The sequence below is a fragment of the Felis catus genome, chromosome C2, assembly GCF_018350175.1.
Source record: "Felis catus isolate Fca126 chromosome C2, F.catus_Fca126_mat1.0, whole genome shotgun sequence".
NCBI lineage: Eukaryota > Metazoa > Chordata > Mammalia > Carnivora > Felidae > Felis > Felis catus.
The window spans coordinates 119,288,014-119,311,170 of NC_058376.1; positions in this window are offsets into that span (position 1 = coordinate 119,288,014).

Here is a 23,157-nt window from a genome sequence, read left to right on the forward strand (position 1 = left end):
AATACCTTACAATCCAAAGGGTATGTATTATTGCACATACAAATAAATCTGAAGATAGCATGGCTCTAGGGAAATATCATCAAGAATAAAGACTCTTCCTCAATGCCACCCACAGCACATCAGCTTGTCCTCTTAGGCTGGGCACTGCATGGTTTCAAGATGGCTGTGAGAGTTCCAGGTATCAAAGCAAACATAAAGCCACCCCGAGTTAGAAAAGGTGTTTCTTCTTATAAACCTTTTTTGTAAAAATGTAGGGGAAACTTTTCAACAAACTCTCAGCTACATTTGCCTCACTGTCTTATTGCTAGAATTTTATCATGAGCACAGCACCAATCACTGGCAGGTGGATCACCCTGTGACTAGCTCAACAAATCCTGACTGCTCATTAGAAACAGAGGAAGCCCACCACCAGACATCCTGTTTTAATTAAAGTAGGGTGGGGCCTGAACACTGAGATGTTTAAATTCCCCTAGGTGATCCTAATTTGTAGTTAAGACTGTATCAATCATGATTTACCCCTGGCATGGACACGTGTAATGCCTCAAACACCTGCCCACACAGAGAAACTGAATAAAAGCAAGGTTGTGTTAAGAAAGAGGGAGAGGAAAATAGATGCTAGGAAGACCACAAAATATACCACAGCTATTCTGAGTTGTTCCTTGAAAGAACATCCATGAGAGAGATGAGTGGTTGATTTTAATTCCAAAGGATAAAAAATCCTCCTCTTCATTCAAATCAGGTTTTTGGAAACATTTCTGATAACTGAAAGACAAAATCTTTTAAAACGACTATAGCCTCCTCTATGAAGTCTTCTTCCAAACAAAAATGTTCCCAATTCCCTAAACATAAACTTTGAAATAGAAGTTTGCTACCTGCTTCTGGCAATAGTAGCGATGACCTTATGACCACCATCCCGGTGACCTCTAGATGGAGCCCAAGTTTTCTCTTGGCTCCACTGTGAAGCCCAGAGAGGTCAGATGCTAAAAGAGAAGGCACACCGAAGTAGGGTGAAGGGTATTGAACTGTGGGTGCTCATAGAAAGAGGTTTAAGCTCTGGGCTATATGGAAGCAGTTTCTCTCCCTTTGGAAATCTCAGAGCGGTTTCTTGAAAACTGTCTTATCCTACAAAATCGGTGGAAAGAATTGCAGGACTAGAAAACGTGCACATTTTCTGGAGAAGAGGGACTTTCTGGCCCATTCATTGATGTGCTTTCCCTTAAGTCTGACTGCTCTTGCCATTAAGAGTGAGAAGTTGGAGAGAGCTGAGATCTGGGTGAGGGCTTAGAAGGAAACGGGCCAGAGAGATTCTCCCCCAAATCACCCCCTTGTGTTAGCTGTGATGCTGAGGCTGCCATCAAGCTAATAAAGTCCTTGTAGATCCACATAATTCAGGCCAGCTCAACAGAACCAAAGACTGACACTGGTGTTTGAGGCCAAAGCCAGCATTCCTTACCTGGCCTAGACACCTGGGCCAATTTCTTACTCAGAAATCACTTGTGGAAGGAACCAAGTGTCAATGTTAAGGCTAGATAATGTTTGGAATCCCAGACCCCAGCCCTTTTTGAGTCACTTCATCTCAACACAGCTCATGCTACCACTTAGGTTGAAGAAGAAGAAGAAAAATCAAGGAATGTTCAGGTTACAGAGTGGTAATGTTCACTGGCTTTGGAAACAGGGAGACATGATCTCATGCCCTGGATCCAGTAAGGACTGACCACATGCTCTCGGGCAAGGTGCTTAAAATCTCCAAGCTTCAGTTTCCTCAGGTATAGAATAGGGATAGTGACTGTAGCCTCAAATGTTAGAATGAGGCTAATTTAAATCAGTTGATCTCAAATTGAACACACAATAGTATCACCTAGAGGAATTAGTGATCCACACGTTCTGATTTCTTGAGATTTCTGATTTTAAAAAAAGCGGGGGGAGGGGGGGCGTTGGTGAGGGGGGGCAAAAACTTATGTCTCTAACAAGTTGCCAGATGATGCCGATGCTGCTGGTCCAGAAACCAGAGAACCAGTAATTAAGATATATACTCGAGTTACTTAGCACAATTCTTTGGAAATAGCAAACAAGCAGTAAACATGTTTTAGCTATTATTTTTAAGCTACATTTTGGACTTATTTTTAATGCAAAAATAGTATGTTTTAGAGTTTTTGAAATGAAGCATCTGTTGTATCATCTCTAACGCTGGCAAAGAGTTTGTTCTGGTATTAGCTAATTACCTTTCATAACGTAATTAAAGCTCCATATCAAGACATGTAAGAGGTTTTGGTGGTATGAATATCCTCCTTTGCCACATATTCTTGCCAGTGTGAGTGAATTGCTAAATCGATACCTAGAAAATCCTGACTTGAGTGTCTCCTCACTCTGATTATGCTTGTATTATGAAATCTGAACTTTCACTAAATTGTTGGCTAACATTGGCAGTTTGTTAAGCAATTGGGTTCTTCAGTACCTTCCTCACAAGATGACAGGGTATTATCTGAAGAATCCTGAAAAGCAATAGTTCTGCACAAACTGGGCTGAAAAGGATTATATCGTCTTGGCTGTTCAATCACAACTTATTCCTCTCTTCATCAGGGTTAAGCAAATTACTCTTTGAGATTAGTAATGAGTTCCAAATGATGCTTGTACAGGCTTCAAACACTTTCACCTTCATTGACTTATCTGATCCACACAGCCTCACGGGGACAGTTTCATTGTCACTGTAGCCATTGCATAGATGAGGAAATGAAGGCCTGGACTGTTTATAATTGTACAGAGTCTCCTTCACTACTGGTCCCAGAAGCTAGATTGGAACTTAGATCTCTAGAAGCCAAGAACTACATGCAATGTGCTCTCAGAGAGAATGTTTTCAGAACATCTAAAAATCAAGCATAAGATTTGGGCTTTTGGAGCATTTATTTTTTCATCTGACAGTTCAGTTAAAATAGCAAAAGAAAAACTTGCCTAGTATCACAAATCACAATATGTAGACAAAAGAGAAAAAATTAAAAACACATCTAATCTTACCCACTCAAAGAGGAACACCAGAATATTTAAGCTCCTCTCCCCATCGCACTGTGTGCAAATCAAACCCTGATGCTTTTGAAGCTGTTTTCATTTACAAGTATATCATAATCATCTTTCCATGTCAATAAATATATTTTTTACAGCACAGTGGTCCATTGTTTGAAATAACTATAATTTGCTTAACCAAAGGAGTGTTAGGTGATTTCCAACTTTTGCTTTTTCAAAAGAGCACTCCATTGAGTATTCTTGGAGCTCAGTCTTTCCCACATCCTTAGTTATGTCCTCGGGAACAATTCCCAAAAGTAGAATTACTATGTCAAAAAGCATGCACGCTTTAAGTCTTTTAATATGTATTGCCAAATTGACCTTGAGAAAGGTTGTACTAAATTACTAGCCATTCCTCAGCTCATGGGCATGCCTCTTCCCCCTGTTATTGGTATTACATATTATTTATTTAGCTACTGGTAGATTTCCCCTGGCCAATGCATCTAGTGTTCTGTACTTTCACAAAATAAGCCTTAAAGAGCCCAATAAGAGCACCTAAAAGTCTCTTCTCATGAACATGATTGGAGGCTTGTAAGTAAAACTTGTAGAGCTATTGCCTCAAAACACCACCTATACCTTCCACGTCCCCATTCCCACCCATCACAGCCAACTTTTACAATGGACCACACGTTATTCTAAATCCTTTACGTGTGCCAAATCAGTAATCCCTCAATACCCCTCTAAAAGGAGATGCTATTATCATCCCCTTTGTACAGATGAAGAAATGGAAGCCTATCTTTGCCCAAGATCTCATGGGCAGAACTGATACTTGAGCTCAGGTAGTCAGTTGCTTGAGTAAGAGAAAATAAAGAAAAATGGAGAGGGAAAGTAGAAGGCAGAATATGAAGAGAAACAAGAGGTGGTGCTGCAGGATGGACAACGCGGAGACTGTCAAAGGAGACGATAAAATATGAGTATGTTTTGTATCTATCAGCCCTACTAAAATATAAAGGAAATTAACTAACGGGATCCAAAGTGGAGCTAGAAGCACTGCTCAACCCATTTCTGAAGCACCATTCATAAGCCTCGTGAGGAAGAAAACCAGGCTTACTGGAACCCAAGGCCTCCCTGTCAGAGTGAATTATTTCAGAAGCCCTGGCCCATAAACAGAGCTGTTCCATCTCTGCCTTCACCAGTCTATGGCTCAAAGTGGGCAAACTAAATCATTAAAAGCTCTGATGGACAAAACCTATTTTCTTGACCAGTCATGATTTCCAGGTCAGGAAATAGAACAAAACAAGGCATGATAATTAAAAAAGAAAAAAAGAAATCAAACAAGCTATTATGTCTATATCCAAATTCCTGGAGGAGATTGCAGAAAACTGCTCATTAATTCTGGTGCAGAAAGGATATAAACTGTGCTAAGCCAAATGTTGCTAACCTTTGGGAACTTGAATGCATTTCCGAATAGAAGTGCTTCTTGAAAGAAAATAAATAAATGTGTCCCCATGTTGATATTTTATTGAGTTGTATGCTGCTGAAGATGTGGCACAAACTCATAGTATGATTCATTAAAGCAATTTAGACGATTATCAGTCCTTTGCAAAAAAGAGCTTTTCATCCAGAAACAACAGATGCTGTACTTCCCTTTGTCATGGTTGGACTCTGATAGTCCTCGCCCAGTCTCAACATACTTTTTCCTTAAAGGACTGTTTGCCACTGTCTTGTTTTTTTGCTTGTTGGCTGGTTTTTATATTTTGGGGCTTGGTGGGGGGGGGAGGCGAGATTTTGATCTGTGCTTCTAAGTTGGAAATTATTTTGTACCACTTCGTAAAATCACAGTATCACAACAACGGATCTGCGGAAGTTTAGTAAGGTAAGGAGTGAAATAAGGTGTAGAGGTTTAAAAAAAGACAAAAACACTTTTTTGTCTGTAGGCTTTAGTATCCCCAACTGAAATATGCCTCAGGTTTCTCCAGATCCCTGTCTCTTCTCCTTAGGGGTAACCAAAGAAGGCAGCAAGAAGGTAACACCACTGCTAGGACTGCTTGCCCTCACGGCTTCATTCCAAAGTGAGAGAGAGGCAAGCGTGTGGGCCTCTGCAGCCAACACATTGAGTGAAGGCACAGGCTCCTTTGGGGAAGAAATGTCAGGTCTTCTTCTCTTCTCTGAAGGAGGTAAGTCATTCCCCTTTTTCTTTTTGTTGCAATTTCATTCTTCCTCTTCAGTCTAATTCTGAAATGGCTTATTTTAAAATTCATGGTTTAATTTTCCTATCATGTTTACAAGAGCCAGTAAAATTCTGAAGCAGACAGAAAACGTAAACCAGATGTTTAAGGCTACAGGCAACATCATACAGTAGACTCGATTTTTGCCGTCTTTCTTTCTTTCCTTCTTTCTTTCTTTCTTTCTTTCTTTCCCTTTTGGAAGTAGCTACAGATAAATAAGCAATTCAAACAATAGCAATGGAAATGATGGAAGAGATGATGGAATAGTGTATTCAAATGCAACATCCTTCATTTCCTCCTTTTAGTTGAAGAATCATTCCAGCTGGTTTTATCATGAAACTTTGCCCCAAAGGAGTAAATAACTAAAAGCTAAAACCTCCCATAAACTCTTCTAGGATAGTTGGCAAAATGCCTTAGAATAAAAAATAACCAAATATTGGAAATGTGCTGAAGTGTTGTGGTAAATTATTGTGTGCCCATTGTAAGTTTTCCAAAGCAATTACACTCCGTTCAATACACGCCCATCAATTTCCAGGATCATATTATTTGTTGTTCTCACCAAAACCCCTAAACAAAAATGAAATATGCTATGACTACTATCTCTTCATGAAAATGTTTCCAGACCAATCCTTCAAAGATACCTCTACAATTGACGAATGAGATTCCACTCATGTTTGACTTGGCCCAGTTTATAGGCTTCTTTAGTCTCTTTGAAACATCTAAGAGCTTAGCTATGAAATACAGTAAGACTTCACTAATTTAGATCATTTGTAAGAAGGATAGCATGTCTACATGATAAAGGTTTCACTGAAATTTAGTTGTGGTGTCATGAGACTATATGCGTGAGTCGCTGCCATTATCAAAGTACTGCCAAATTTTACAAGACCTATTTTTACTTAAGCAATTATTTACTGGATACAAGAACATCCCTTTCTCAGACACTACTTTTTTTAATAAACTAAAATCTGTTCTTTTACCTGAGTAACACAGATAGTCATGACTTTATCCTTAGAAGATTAAAAAATAAAAGCGTATAATAACATGGCCTCTAAAAAGGCTAATTTATTCCTATCCACTGATGGCCCCAGTATATTTATAGCTGTACCCTCTTGAATGCTATCTGCGTTGAGAACATAATTTGGAAATAAATGCTTATAAGATGACTCCCTACCTCTTTGATGGGAAAGCTTCACAGGGTATGCAAGCAGGGACCTCATATCACCAACCTCATTATTACACTAATTGGGAAGAGGGATATAACCTACACAGTCTCAGAATTCCAAAAGACTGTGATAACCTTGAGAAGCAGTCAAAAGTTGAAAGTGAATCTTCTTGAGGATTTACATATAGCAAGCTTATTCACAAACCAACTCTGAATCAACAATGTAATTTCTTTTTAAGCATGTTAAAGTACAATATTATGTTGCATCCTGAACACAAGCAAAAGTGGAGACACAATTTTTACATCCATTTTGTGAAGCTACTTGAAAGTAAGATCTTTCAGAACGAGTGAAAAATAACCCTATGACGTTCTTCAAATCAATTAGCACAGTATCTGGTCTATAATAGAGAACAAGTTACTGCCGATGAGAAATATGAGTGATTACTGGCAACCTAGAAGAGAAATCAACACTACTAACTCAGGTTACAGCTATTTTTCTGTAGTTACCACATTATGAGGATGTTTGATAACTGCATGTAGTATTCAGCTGAAAGAATTTCAAGCTGCCTAAGCTTCAGAGCTTCTCTGGTTGGAGAATCCCTTGACAGTGTTTTCCAATACAGGGCCATTCAGTTTAACAAGAAGAGGCTTAAGACCCCAGGGAATTATAATACCATGATGCTCATCCTTGAACACACATCAAATTTCCACTTCTTATCTACAAAACCATTTGGAGAAAAATTATATACTCTTCTGAGAAAAGAAGGGCTTGATCAAACTTTTTCAAATTTGTTCTTGAACAAAAACAAAAAACTAAGAGCGATACTAGTAAATATACTTATGGACAGAATAAAGAGAAACCTTTCAACATCTGAAATCTTGCCCTTTCAAAAAGGCCCAAGCCAGGCACTAAAGAATCAGACTCAGCTGGCTGAAGGGATATTAATTTGTGTTCTGAGACAGCCAGAAACTAATTCTATTCTGGAACAATTTTATAGCTAAATAAATCGTTTTCAACCTGATTCACATTATCTTTGCCCTATTACTTTAACTTCATTTTCCCTTGTCACTGGCCAAAGTTCAATCATTTACTGCCTTGAGAAGAATCTGGAACATGCAAGTGAGGTCCATGTTTGGAAGAGAAATTGCATGGGTAAGGTGGTCAAGAGAAAAGTAATAGAGAAAATTCTCACCATTTTAGCTTCTACCTCATGGAACCTTATGACTTGTAAGTTAGAAACCCCAAACCTACACACAAAGGTATAATTGGCTCTGCTCTAAAGCACTGTTTACCTTACTAAGCATATGACCCAGAAAGATTATTGCCAACATATTTAGCTTCAGAAAGTAAAAAAAAAAAAAAGAAAGTGCTGAAAAGGGAATGAATTTAACATAAATTATATACAGCTTCTCCCCCAGGAGATATACATTTTATGAAGAAACAGCAAACTGTATATATATATATATATATATATATATATATATATATATATATAGCAAATCCTTATTTACTCAGCATTAACAGGAAATCTGTCAGATTTCTCATAACCAAAGCTTCTCTTAGCCACTTAAAAATATTACACATTTCCTTTTGAAACATTGATTGTATTTTGTTTTATTTTTCTCAAGATCCTTGGCATTAATTATTCTACAGTGACATTCTTACCATTGAGGAGTGTTATATAACCACATCATGTAATGTTGGTTTCAGGGCCGTTGCTTCTAGTATTTTTTTTCATCACCATATCAACCAGGTTGTCATCTCTCCCCTGCTATATGGGCAAACACCTAATAGACTCTGTAAGTGTCTAAACAGAATCACTCTAATTGGTTACTCTGATCTGGCTGTGTTCTCAGAAAACAGATAAACGAGCTTGTTAAAAGTAAACTAAGAATACACAGAGAGGTGCCTGGGTGCCTCAGTCAGTTAAGTATCTGACTCTTGATTTTGGCTCAGGTCATGATCTCATGGTTCCTGAGTTCAAGCCCCACATCGGGCTCTGTGCTGACAGTATGAAGCCTGCTTGGGATTCTCTCTCTCTCTCTCTCTCTCTCTCTCTCTCTCTCTCTCTCTCTCTCTCTCTCTCTTCCTCCTCCTCCTCCTCCTCCTCCTCCTCCTCCTCCTTCTCTCTCTCTCTCTCTCTCTCTCCCTTCTTCCCTCCCTCCCTTTCTCTCTCTCTTCCAAAATTAATAAATAAACTTAAAAAAAAAGAATACATAGATGCTAGATGAGGAATTTTTTTAGTTGGCAAAGACCACAATACTTTGGCTACTCAGAAGCCTTTCCAAGCCTTACTTTTAGCTTATTGACTATTTCCTGAGTGGCAAAATGTGCCACTTACCTTTCATATAAGTGAGGTGTTGCATGGTATATATGTCTGTTTGTGGGCTGTGTTTTTCCTTAAAACAAACTTCATTGTTCCGATAATTTTTAGTCTTAAATAAATTGAGCAGTGGATCTTTTCAATCACACTGCACATGTATTTCAGACTTTAATGACCTTCTGTCACCAAACTAAATTAACAGAACCTATGTCATGGGGATGAGGGAATGTTCTCACACATGGAATAAACCAAGGTCACTGTTTGGCTTCAGATCATATACTCGATTGATGTGTGTAATCCTGTGCAAGATGAGAACACAAACACACTCATGCCATGTGCTCACACTCATGCACACAATGACCCCCAGAGGCTGTGTGGTGGGTTATTCTAGTAATTAAGTCCAGTTCCTCTTCTAGCTTGAGTACACTCCAGACTGAATCTCTTTACTTCCCACATTCTACACATGAGATATTGCATAGGTGGTACTTTGTTCTTGGATGTTATTAGGAAAAGCAAAAGATTCCTGGGACTAACAAATAGATGATGCCCTCAAGGCATTTTGGCAAAATGAAGAAAGCAAAAGAAGATCAATGTGTTAGAAATAAAAAATATTTTGAAGAAAATTCAAAATCTCACTCTAACAATCTATTCATTTTTTAATGGTTTATTTATTCTAGAGAGAGAGAAAGAGGAAGAAAGAAAACACGTGGGGGAGGGGCACACAGAGAGGGGGACACAGAATCCGAAGCAGGCTCCAGGCTCTGATCTGTCAGCACAGAGCCCGACATGGAGCTCGAACCCACAAACCGTGAGATCATGACCTAATCTGAAGTCAGAGTCTTAACTGACTGAGCCACACAGGCACCCCTAACAATCTATTCATTTTTACACCACTCTTAGAGATGGCTCCTCTTCCATATTTCTGCCCTTTCCTCCGCTATTTTTAATTTTTAATATTATTTTTGTATTCCTGAAACATGAGAGCATTCTCCTCTCTAGCCAATATTGAAAGTAATTTCAGGCAATGGGATGATTTGAAGCTGCATCATTACCCTAGAGAAAAATGAAAAGCAGTACATTGGCCATTATCATCATGCCAAAAAGGGAGAAAGCACACTTAAATAACTGCTGAGTTAAGCCATAATCTTCATTGCCCGGGCAGTTGCTGTCCGAGCAGAAATTCTCTCATCGACTTATCTTCAAATAGATATTAAAAGCCTAGTTTCATTTTCATTTCTGAAGATTATATCTGATCAGTAACCATCTTGGAGCACAGGGTAAAAATATTATGCCTCTTACGTGCTGATCATTAGGTCTTCATCTATTCAAAACTACTGCTAAGTGTCTCTGAGAGGAGGAAGAGCCATTACCTCTATCAGTGACAAGATCAACTGATGTTGAAGTTCTGAAAGACTTGGGAGCATTCAGAACTAACTCAGAGTTCCGTATCCACATTGTAATACTGTGGTAGACATCGACTAGTCACATGCCCTAAGAGATTTGACATCTGCAGGTAGATGTTTCTCGCCACTCTCCCCTTTCTATCCCTTCACTCACCAGCCGATTTGGCTAAGACTTAAGAGACTAAATTTGAGGGCTTAAATTTTAAACCTGAATGCAGACAACATCAATTTTCCCTAATGCTCCATTCCCTCACTAAGCACTGCTTAGTACAAAGCATACAGATTCATGGAAATGACATTGATACGTTGTAAATTCTGCAGCAGGATGAAGAAATAATGCAAAAATGGGTGAGCTTTAGGGCAAGTATTAAAATAGGTGATTTGCTTGTGTAACCTCCTCTTCTCACCTCACTTCCTCATTACTTTTCTTTACATTTACCCACCCTTTCTTCACCAAACATACTTAGGGAAACCGTATGTTTTTCCCAAAGCTTTTGAGCAATAGTTAATTTCTTTAGACCCAAATGTTGGGTTTATCACCGACTGAAGCTGCCCCGTCCCTTGCCACCAGCGGGCTCCATCTTTACTTCTCTGTTTCTGTTTCTGTTCTCTTTTCTCCCTTTCAATGCTTCTTTCCTCAGTATCTTCGGCCTTCTTTCATTCCATTTAATTTTTTTATTTCTTTCATATCTTTGTTGGCATGGCAGAGCATCAGCACCGAATGGGAACCTTATAAAGATTTGTAGAAAGAAGCAAGGCAGGGAGGGAGAGCAGGAGGGAAAGAGTCAGCCAAAACTCAACCTGATTCCCCAGCCCAGAATGCTTTAGTTCCTAGACCCTTTCTTCCAGTTCAGGGGCAAGATATGTAGAAAATAAAAAGAATAGTGTATTAAGAAAGTACAAATAGAAAGAAAATAGATTTTGAGATATTCTCTTTTTCTATTCTTTATAGTTCCAAGGAAATAGAAGAGAGAGTCATAATTTCACGACTGAGTTTATTTTGTAAGCAGAAGTTTAGAACTGAAAGGGACCAGTACCCATCTCCTTGGGGCCAATTAGTCCATTTGGTTTCCATTTATGTGATCATCATTCATCATATTCATTTATTTGAGTTTAGATTCCTTACTGTGACCATGTATTTCCTGTTTCTATTTTACAAAGAGTCATCTTTTTCCATGAAGAGAAACTACCCACACTCCAGGCCATGTTGAGCTCCCCACCCCCCACTTCCAAATTCTGCTCTCTGTGGCCAGAACTCTATCAGTATCCCCTGGTGAAGGCCCACCTGTGCTGCCTGGGCCTGACAATGATTGAGGAGCCATTTCGACTCCCAAGGCCTATTCATATTATTTTCTCCCTCCCCACTTCCCTTCCCTTAAAGTTGTTTTGAGCCAAGAAAGAAGGTGCTAAATACAGTTTATTGTCTTAACATACCTTGTGGAACTAAGGAAATCACACAGCATGCTTCAGCACCTCAGAAATAGAAATTATCAAGTTTTGAGATAATATGCTTAATAATCACCACAGCTTCAATTAAGGACATCCACTAATAAAGGCATTTCTTTCTGCTTAATCATCTTTTCTTTGCATTAGTAAGTTATTTCTGGCAGCAAACCCAAGGATTGTTAAGCTGCTGCATTTCCCTACTTCATTTCTAAGTATTTCCACCTGGACTGGATTTGTGAAGATTCAAACAACCCAAAAATATCTCATCTTTCAACAAAATATTTGGACTCCAGAATGAACTGAATCTCTGAACACAACATTAGAGACAATGACAGCATCAGCTCAATATTTTTAGGGATGTGTTCAGTTTAGTCTCTTTTAAGTCATTACCAGAAACATCTTGGGAGCCAATCCACCAGCCTTCCATAGTACCAGTGCAACTTAAAACTGGCTGCACTGCATCTCATGTCACTCTGCCTCATCAGGATAAGATAAGAGGCAAAACTAACTCATCACTCAACTCCAAAGAAGAAAAAGTATTTATCTGAGAGACGGTCTTGACTTATCTAAGAAATTACTGCAGCCTGTCATAATTTCTTCTCCGAAAGCTAACAATTCTGGGTATTCATTAGTGGTAGTATTTTCAATGATTGCTAATGAACAAGAGATTTAGTTTCTTACATCTTCTACTTGTGCTGCATTATAAAATGTTACTTGAGGGTTTGAAGTATTTCTTAAATCCTAAAATTAGAAATCAATCTGATTTGAATGAAGAACAGCTCTGTTTAGTTCAACAGTAATTTTTTGTATTGAAACATATTTCCATTAGTGTAGTAATAGAAACTTTGATATGAAGATTAATCAAAATAGATCCCAGTCCTTAAAATAGAAAGCATATGTAGAAGAGGATGCTATTTACAACCACAGTCTTCTGTATCTCTGAACAATGCAGAAATAATACAAGAGAAAGAAACTAGATGAACATGGCTGACTGAACCCACTCAAATTTGTTAGGATATATAGCTAGCTAGATAATTAAATAAATTCATACGAAAATATATCCATAAAATCATTGCTGACCAAGAAATAATGTCAATAGTGAATCAGAAATTTGGATGAATCTGTGAAAAGCATAAACAAAGATAAGGTTAGCAAAGGAAACCACGCATCAAACACATGCAGGCAGGGGACCACTGCAGAGGTGAAGGTGGCTTCAGGGTTGTCAGGGATTCAGGAGAGGCCCCAGGGAAATTACTGGAAATGAGAAATTGCATTGGAAGCAAATATGCTCCTTGGCTCCTCTCTCCTTCAACATTTATGCTAAGCAACTGGCAGCAGAAGCACGTGTCCATGAAGGACACCAGTAAGGACAGAAGTGTCCCCACCTAGTTTGAAACCAAAAAGCAAGCTATGCGTAAAGTCCACACATTGAAACTCTCACCTCTTCTGCACAAAATAGTATTTACTGTAGACAACCTCTGGTTATCAGAATAGCCTCTCACAAGAGGGGAATAGAGAACCTCAAATACAAAGATGAACAGATGATTGAAAACCACAAGTGGTTCAGGAAAAACACCATCATGAAAAACAAGTACAAATAACCAAAGAACCCACCCCCCGAAAAACACAAGTACAATAAGGAACAGAAGAAACTTTAAAATAACAATTGATAACTTCAGAGAAAGTTGAGAATTAAAGAAAACAACTAGAGATCAGAAATGTTTAAGATATTCAAAAACGAAATTAGCAAAAGGACTAAATAACAGAATCTAACAAAATCATGGAACTGAAAGTAAACTATAAAAGACATGCTAAGAGATATGAAGGATAAAGTAAGAGATCAGAGAGGCTAGATGCAAGAAATAAACAAGAAATTTCTAAAAATATATCAAAGACCTAGTGAAACATGTCTTCAGTTTAACATGGCCCATCAAGTACCCAACAGGATGTATGACAAACTGCCCCACCCTCCCAAAATATCCTCCTGTAATCTCAGAGCACAATAAAAACTGACAAGTCAATTTTCATTAAGGACAGATTTTACCTTTCTTAGAAATCTATACTATTCTTAGAAATCAACAAATCATGTAGATTAAACAATAGTAAGTTATAAAAGATTTAGATTAACAAAATAAGGTTGATTTAGTAGAGATATAGAGAACACTATCTTGAATATACTTAAAGGAAAAAAAATATATATATATATATGGCAGAGAGAGAGAGTGCACTGGGTGGAGGGGAGGGGCTCAGGGAAAGAGGGAAAGAGGGAGAGAGGGAAGGAGGAGAGGGGGAAAGAGAGAAAGAGGGAGACAGAGAATCTCAAGCAGGCTCTGTGCTCAGTGTGGATCCTGACACAGGGCTCTATCTCAAGACAGTGAGATCATGACCTGAGCCAAAATCAAGAGTCAGACAACCTACTGAGCCATCCAAGTGCCCCAAAAGGAAAATATATTTTAAGCTTAGAAAGAAATCAACAAAATATCATTTACTTCCTAAACTTTCAATAATTGTTAATGATTCAATGCTATGCTCCTCAAAACCAGAAACCTCACCTTAAAATACAGAAGTAAATAAAACATGAAAAACCTTAAAATATAATTAGCATAGTCTTAGAGGATATGGAAACAACAACAAAAAAACCCTCAAACTCAACATCTGAAGGGCTTTTCTAGGGAAAACACAAGCAGGTTATCTTTTCCAAAACATTCTTTACAGGATGCAATGCTCTTTTTGTCATGTTTCTGTTTCCTATACCAAAAGCTGCCACAAGCAAAAACCCTCCAGAGAAACAGAATATTTATGATAAAGCAAGACACTTAGAGAACAACCAGGCTCACTGACAACAGCAAGAACAGAATAAAGGATGATGGTACCACAGATAAGTCACAAACTGCCTCAGCACCACTGTCCTGCACTCTTCTCCCTACAACAGAATTTGAAGTGGTTAGATCTTATCAATATTCCAATTGTGCAAGTTCTTACTGAGGCCAGTAGATATTAAAGGAGGAATTCACAGAGGCTGCCTGGCAATCAACAAGTCCAGGACTCCAGCTTTTTATATGAGGTCTTCCTGGTTGGGCTAACTTCTCCAGGCCTCCCTGGAGGTAATGGTGTTTAGCTTTATAGGGCCTCTGCATTGCAGGAGACAGAAACTTTGAAATGTGTGCACTACTGGAATGATCTAGCAGCAGGTTCATTGATTTTAGGTCAGAATAAAGGAGAAGGAATGGGATTCACACCTGAAGCAGCTGGGAGGGGTTTTGCCTGCTTTCCAACTGCTTAGGTTCCTTGAGAGCCCAGTCCATCAGTTTGCCTAGAAGAGGTACAGATGTGGCATTTTTCCTAAATCCCAGCTTGCAAAACAAGAGCCACACCTCTAGAGATTGGTCAGAGAGGTGGGAGTGGCATGTGGGAAAGCCATATTTTGCACGTGGTGATATCTTTTCTCACAAACACTAGATCAGTTGTTGACAAATGAGAGTTTAAATTCTCAGTAAGTTGAAAGTAAGAGACAAGTGAAAGCATTGTTTAAATTGGGTCAATTTTAGTACAGTGAATGGAAGAAGATATATATAATACAATAATATATGATTTTTCAAACTGTATTATAGGAATGGAAAACAAGGGCAATCTTATCCACAAAGGCGATTAAAAGTTGGGGGTGCTCACCCAGATCTTTTGAAATGGTAATAAGTTTGGCTAAGACAGAATGAACTTAGAAAAGCCATGTTATTTTTGTAACTGTACTAACAGTTTCATGAAAAACTTGAGAATCCTAAGTACAAATATGCCTCAGTTTCTCTAACCATAAAATACATAACATAATTCTCAGGATCAATCTGAAAAGAACTACAAGAAAAAATGGGAAAATGTCAATAAATACCTATAATAATGTATCATTAGTTAATCTAGGATCCTTACATAAAATCACCAAGGAATAGACACAGGGCCCTCTGAGTACTGTTTGTTTCACAGGTAAGAGTGAAATCCACTCACATAATTGATATTTAATATCGATTATGTTTTCTTAAACCATACCAGATGGGACACCTGGGTGGCTCAGTTGGTTAAGCGGCCAACTTCGGCTCAGGTCATGATCTCGCGGTCCATGGGTTCGAGCCCCGCGTCGGGCTCTGTGCTGACAGCTCAGAGCCTGGAGTCTGTTTCCGATTCTGTGTCTCCCTCTCTCTCTGCCCCTCCCCCATTCATGTTCTGTCTCTGTCTCAAAAATAAATAAATGTTAAAAAAAAATTTTAAATTAAACCATACCAGAAAATAATACTGTTTTTTGGTTAAGGAAAGCATAAAAAGGAATACTAAGAGGCAATTTTAGAGACTGACTGAAAAAGAGACTGAATAAAGTATAGAAGTATGAAAAACCATACAGCTAAAGCACAAGTATAAGTTATCAAGATTTCACAAAATCCACATTCAAGTATTTCAATAAAAATAAAATCCATGAAGAAAATAAGACAAATATTTCATGAGACACAATAGAAATATAACTGGAAATGACTGAAAAAATAACCAAATACAAAATAGAAAAAACAACAGAAGCCTCTAATTTGGTGTATTCAAACTCAGCTGTAGCCCAAGTCTAGAAAGCCAGGATAAAGAGAGTGATCCTGCACTGAAAAGAAAGCCTGGGCTCCTGGGTGACTTAGTTAAGCATCTGACTTCGGCTCAGGTCACGATCTTGTGGTTCGTAAGTTCAAGCCCCACATTGGGTTCTGTGCTGACAGCTCAGAGCCTGGAGCCTGCTTCAGATTCTGTGCCCCCCTCTCTCTCTGCTCCTCCCCTGATCACACTGTGTCTCTCTCTCTCACACACACAAAAATAAATAAACATTAAAAATATTGTTAAAAAGAAGATTCTCACAAGAGGAAATAATTTGCCATTAAATGTGTAGAGCAGGATGCTTCTGGAACAAGGAAAGTCTCAAAGTCAGATTCTAACATTGCTCTTTTTCCATCTTCCCATAAACATTTAGATCTACTTTAATAATTCAATGATAAACCATGAACATAACAATGGGAGGCTGTTTTCCCAGCAAGAAAAATCAACACTTAGTCTTGCAATTGGATTCATTACTTAGGTCCACAAGTGGGATAGAACCAACAGGTTGGTGTGACCCCATCTTTTCTCCCTATTACATTTTGTTTCTCTCCCTGCTTCAATAAGGAATTAATCTGGTACCTGGAAGGTCACCTGTGACCTTTTCTTAAGCAGTTAGGTGATTCTGCTTACTCACTTTCAACCTTCCTCTTCTCCCAATTCCCAGGATGGTATGCTCTATGCCCCTCAGCATGTTTTACAAATATTCTTTATCCTACAAACCATGTTCATCCATGTTAGAAAGTACAACACTCTCCTTGTCAGGCCTCAGCTGAGGCTCCAAGCCCGAGGTTGGCATGATACAATTTTCTTTTAAAAAGACGTGAAGCGGGGCGCCTGGGTGGCGCAGTCGGTTAAGCGTCCGACTTCAGCCAGGTCACGATCTCGCGGTCCGTGAGTTCGAGCCCCGCATCAGGCTCTGGGCTGATGGCTCAGAGCCTGGAGCCTGTTTCCGATTCTGTGTCTCCCTCTCTCTCTGCCCCTCCCCCGTTCATGCTCTGTCTCTCTCTGTCCCAAAAATAAATAAACGTTGAAAAAAAAATTAAAAAAAAAAAAAGACGTGAAGCAATAATGGAATAGAAGGCAATTATCACAGAAAGCTGTAATCCCTTGTACGCTCACAGGGACCAGGGACTCATTCACATTCCCTTTACCAGGAGCTACACAGACTACGCCCATGCACAGGGATGGGGCATTTGAGTAAGCAAATAACTGGCCATCTAACTGCTGAGAGCTTTGTTTTTCTGGCTGAGTCACAGGGTCTTCCTATCTTTTGCAAGAAGAAATTATCCACAATCATGTCTGGTATCTTACTTTTACTCTAGGGATAAAGACTGGAAGTTAAGGTAGGTATGAGTAAAGGTTATGCCAAAGAATAAAAAGCAGCAAGAAGATAATGGCAAAATTGCAATCTGGGCTCAGCTTACACGTTTCTTCCTGTTTTCACTTAAATCTATTACTAACAGCAGTGAGCGGGAGTAACTTAGAAGAAAAGGATTATTAGTCAAGCAAACCTTATCCAAAGGTTTCCTGGTTTATTCAGAAAGGTCTAGTTTTCAGGGTGAGCAACTGAGTGTCAAGAATTATGAGGAATATTCTCCCTTGTATCTGCTAAACGTACTGCTCCAAACACTACACAGATCAACCTCAGTGTATTTTTCTTTCATTTAGGAAAGAGAATCCATTTTGAGCATCTCTGTAAGAAAACAATTTGAAATACTTGCTTTTTTGTAATGGCTTTCTTTTTTGAGGGTTCAAATAATTTTTAATATTATTCAAACATATACAAAGCATTTAAAACAAGCTTTCTTTCCTTTATGGGCAAAATGCCATTTTAATATGCAATTCTTTGATATCACTGATGTCTCTGTTAAGTGACACCATGGTAGAACCTGGGAATACCATTTAAAACTATTATTTTCCCTGTAGCATTTCATGGATAGAGGAGAATAATTAATATTTAATCACCTTGAATGTGAACACGATCCTATAGGAACTGAAGTACTGTCCATTTTAAATGCATTTACCCCCTATTATAACAGATCAGTGGTCAACACATTTCTTTCCTATACAAGTGTGCAAAACAGTAGAATGCCCTAAATCGTGACTATATTAAGGAGAATTTAATGGGGTCATTATTTCAACTCCCTGCATCTGAAATTGGTTAAAGTTAGGTATTATAAGGAGCAGAGTTGTAGACTGTTCTGCCTTCTTCAAAAGCCATTTTATTTGGACAGCATATTAACCAACTTAGCCTAATAATTGAGATGCTGACGCACTCTCGGCCTTTCAGCTAGAGCAGAGCAATTACTGGTAGTGAAAGCTTTACCACAGCTTTGTAGCTTCCTGGCCTTTAAACCTGGATCTCTATCTGTTTCTGAATGAGGTGTCGTTTTAATAGTTATAGGCCCATTTAAACATCATCGGATCCATTGTGATCATTGCCTGCTAAGCTGCCCTACTCCCTCTATTTCCCAACCGAGAGAGTTTTTGTGACTGTTGCTCTGGATCTTTCCTGTGGTTGAGAAAAACACTGCTTTTGGCAAGATTTGGGTTTCTCGACAGCCACTCTTGTTGGTCTGTCCCTTTGCTATTTGGATTGCTTATCACAGCAACAAATTTATGTGTCTATCTTGCTCTATCCTGGAACATAACACTACCCTGACCTGTACTCGACAATAGACCAGCAGTTAATTACCACGATCAACAGAGAAAATATAGAGCCTACACCAACTCTACGCTGACTAAACATTGGTCCTTGCAATAGGAACTCACTCATTGTGTGATGAACCTTTTAACAAATGAGAGGTCTCTACGCTGAAGATACAATTACCTAATTTGAACCGTTGTGAATTGAAAAAAAACAAAATCTCAAGAGCTCTGAAGTCTGAACCTTTTCCATAATGATCCAATGAACCAATCTTTCAGGACTGCAAGCCCTGAAGTAATCTCAATTCTTACACCATAACCAGAGGCGTCACCACAATTACCCTAATGGGGCATTGAAAGTCTGACATTATTTCTTTCAGTTGAAGCCACCACTTAGTCCAATTTTTGAGTCGATGGTTTCCATATTTGGTAGAGCATAATCATCTAAGCTATATCTAGAGTTCTGTTTTGTTATAATGGAGCCTAAGTATAAAATAGCATGTCATATTAGATTTCCATAGGATTATAAAATAGCAGATATTCATCTTGCTTTTCCTTCCCAAAAGAACCCCCTGAACACATACACACACAGTATATAAATGCCAAAAAAAAAAAAAAAAAGGAATTCTATGGCTGCATGTAAACAGCTTGGATATTAAAAAAAAAAACCGTTTTTATTACAAATTCAACTTTTTCATTACTATTTGTTTAAAAGAAATCCCTTGAAATTCATTTGCCATTGATCCTTGGTTCCTTTCTTCCAGTCAGAAATTTTTGAATTCAATTAAATATGGAAACTTTCTTCCCTTTCGTAAAGAGAAGTGCCACATTAGCTAAATGTTCCGATGTCTCACTAAAGTCACCCATGGCCATTTCATGAATGTTTGAACACTTGCTGGTCTCCTGGTTCAACATCCTTCAAATGAAACAAGGAGGAAAGTTCTTGCCACTGACCCAGGGACTTTCTCCCCCTTGTGCATCAAGGAAATAGTGTCTACACTCGGCCCGTAGTCCCCTCCATTTTGCTGTAACACCACATCTCATTTTGTAGCTCAGCTTTTTTAGAGAAAAATGAAATGAGTGGAGAGACTATTATTTTTCATCAACCTCTCTGAAAAAGCAGACATTTAAAACTGTTTCACTGACTGAGAGCATTCCTTTATTTTTCCTGTCAGATACACTGTCTTCACACAAGATTCCCGAGCACATTATGAAGCCTTAGAGGCTCGTCTCAGATGAAACAGCTGCTCCTGGTCAAAAGGAACCTCTTATTCCCAATGTCTCTACCATCGCTCCTGGGCAGAGAATCAGTGAGCACAGACTTCTGCATATCTGTGGAGTTAGGCCTTCCTCTGTCCAATAGCACATAATTCTGACAAAATCCATTCATTCTAAAGCTTAGCACAATTTTTCAACTCCACAATCACCTTCTACCCTTTTCAAAATGTGTTTTAAGAAAAGTGTCTATTGTACAAATGTTTGAGAAACACACATAAGTACAAAAATAATAGTCATGAATAGCCCCAGCACAAAGATGATGACTGTGGTTCATATCTGCAGGTTTATCCTTCCAGAAATAAAATATATGTCATCTCTTTTTTATTTTCAAAATTTATACCACCCTATACTACAGTTTTGAAAATTGCTTTTGTCCATTTAATGCATTTTTGTATTTGTCCATGCCTTTTTAGTGACCATGTCATGCTTTATTGCACAGATGGCCCATAATTCCTTTGAACCATCCCCTTTTTTAAGACATTACCTTTTCCTTCAATTGTTTGTTATTATAAAGCAGAGGTAATGTTGCAGTTTGGAAGTTCACCAGCAGGGGAGGAAGGTTCTGTCCCTTTGACAACATTAGGCTTTATGACTAGTAATTAATGGCAATTGTAGTTCTGATTACTTGTATTTTCAATATTGGGCATGTGAGTCTTTAGTAGAAGAGGAAGAAGGAGAAAGAGAAGTTACAGAAACAAAGAAGAGAGAAGAAACATCACGGAGTGCTTTCTCTGTGTCACATTCTGCTGAAAGCTTTTCAACGCGAACTCATTTAACCTTTACAACAAGCCTTGACTTACTACCTTCTGTTGTACAATTATTATCCCATTTTAAAGATAAGTTTGAGGAAAGAGAGGTTATTAGGAACACAGACTGTATATGGCTTGAGTACCTTTATACCAAAAAGCTGTGTGACCTTGGAAAATTTGCTTAAGTTCTCAGAAACTTCATTTTCTCATTTATGAAATGAGATGTTCCGCTCTCTTTAAATTCAAAGAGCCTATGATTCTAAGTTTAAAAGCAAGAAGTGCCAACGCTATATCACAGGCATCCTCACAATCCAATATGAGAGCACTAGACCACGTATGGAAGATTTATAAAAGGGGACAAAAACTTGTTCTGCCATCAGTAATCAATACCCACCTTGAGGATATAAAAAGATGAAGGCTGATGAAGAAAGTGTTTCCCTGGAGAAAGTCCTCCATGTGCTGTAGCAATGTCCCTAACACACCCTTCTCCTCCACCTACACCTTTTCCTACTTTGGGGAAGGGAGTCATTTCCTCTATCTTTCAGTTACATGAGAGGCGTGTCCTGGGGCAACTCAGAGTAGTCCTTCGGAATTTAAGGTTTACAGTAAAACAGTGTCTCATTTTTGACCCGGTGCTGGCTAAAACCCTTTGTAACAATGATGAAAAGGTACTATTGGGGAAATTCCTGCATTACCACTGATAGCAGTTCAAAAGTGTGTGTGTGTGTGTGTGTGTGTGTGTGTGTGGGGGGGGGGGGGGGGGGTGGGTGGGTGTGTGGGTGCGCGCGCGCACGCGCTTCCCTAAGTCCAAATGTGAAGCTCACTGTAAGATGTCTGCCTAGGCATTGGCCAGGATAAGGATATCTCAGTAGAAAGAGGCCAGAGGGGGTAGGGAGGGGAGGAGAATGTCATAAGCTATTTGCACAAGATTCTTACTGTTCAAAGGATTTAATCTGGGCACTCAGGAAAGATGATCACAGATGCTCCCACAAGGCAATACTTCAGCTTTAAATACCTTCCAAGGCCAAGAGAAACCAAAGCCAGTTTTTCTTAGTAACTACCTTGCCTCTTACCTCCCCTGCCTGCCTGCTTCCAACCTTAGAGGGCCAGGCAAGTCCAGTAAGTAGGGGAGGAACAGATAAATGGAGAAGTTGACACCATAGTCACTCTGCACAAGCTTGCAGTCCGTTCTAGAAAAACAGAATAAAGTTTGGTCTTGGGATTTTACACTGGACTGAACATGTCAATTAGTGAAATGAAGTTATCCTACTAGACAATAATGATTGGAGGAGGACATTCTATTATCTGAGAGTGACAAGAAAAGTCACCAAATCTACTCAAATTTTTATCCAAGAGTGAGAATAAACTAGCGCCCTGAGCAGGTTAAAAGAGGTAGATGGAGGAAAACTAAAATTGCTTTACAGTTGTACCCTGTGGAGTTCCACCTCTTTCCGCAAATAGGTTGATTTAGACGTATCAAAGGAACCAAAAACCTCCTCAGCTTGAGCATGAATATGCCTACTGCAAGTTTCAAATGGGTTTTCAGCATGCCCAGGGAACTGGTGGGGTAGGCCTGCTAGGCATCCCTTTGCTGGGACACTCTCAGGAAGACAGAATATCTTCAAGGAAGAGGAAAAAATAGGAAAAATAGTGACAAAGCTGTATGCCTCAGGGTGAAGAGGTGATTCCAATACGGTGTTTGTCAAACAGATTTTTCTGCTGCCCTCTCCAGACTCATGTAGTATATAAGAAGGAATGAAGGAGAAGGCTGTATAAAAATGAAAGATTTGTCCCCAAAGATCCCTTTCTTTCTTATCCTTGCCATGGCTCACAATGACTGGAGTATATAATTCTTGGCCATGTGACATGCCTGGGCTAACAGGATGGTGTGGGCAGAAGTTAACAGCATTTTCTGAATGCTTAAGGGGCATGATGTTTTTTCCACTGGTACTCCTGAGCCACCATTTCCATAAAAGAACATTCCCCAAGTAACTACTGGACCCAAAGGAGACGATCCATGGGATAATCTGAACTCCACCTGCAGCCTAAGCCCAAGCAATCCTACAAGAGTCCAGCACTCATAGCCAATCCACGAACTCATGAGTTGAAAGCCGCACGTATTTTGGTGTTGTCTGTTGGGCAGCATTGCCACAGCGAACAACACCACCAGTCAATACAAACAATTCCTATAAAAGCACTGACGGACATTAGGGCATATAACTGGAGTTGGGTAGTGCGCCGGAGGTCCCCTAGGATCTGTCTCTTGCTTCAACCGTATTCGGATGGAACAGACCCAGGGACGCCCCT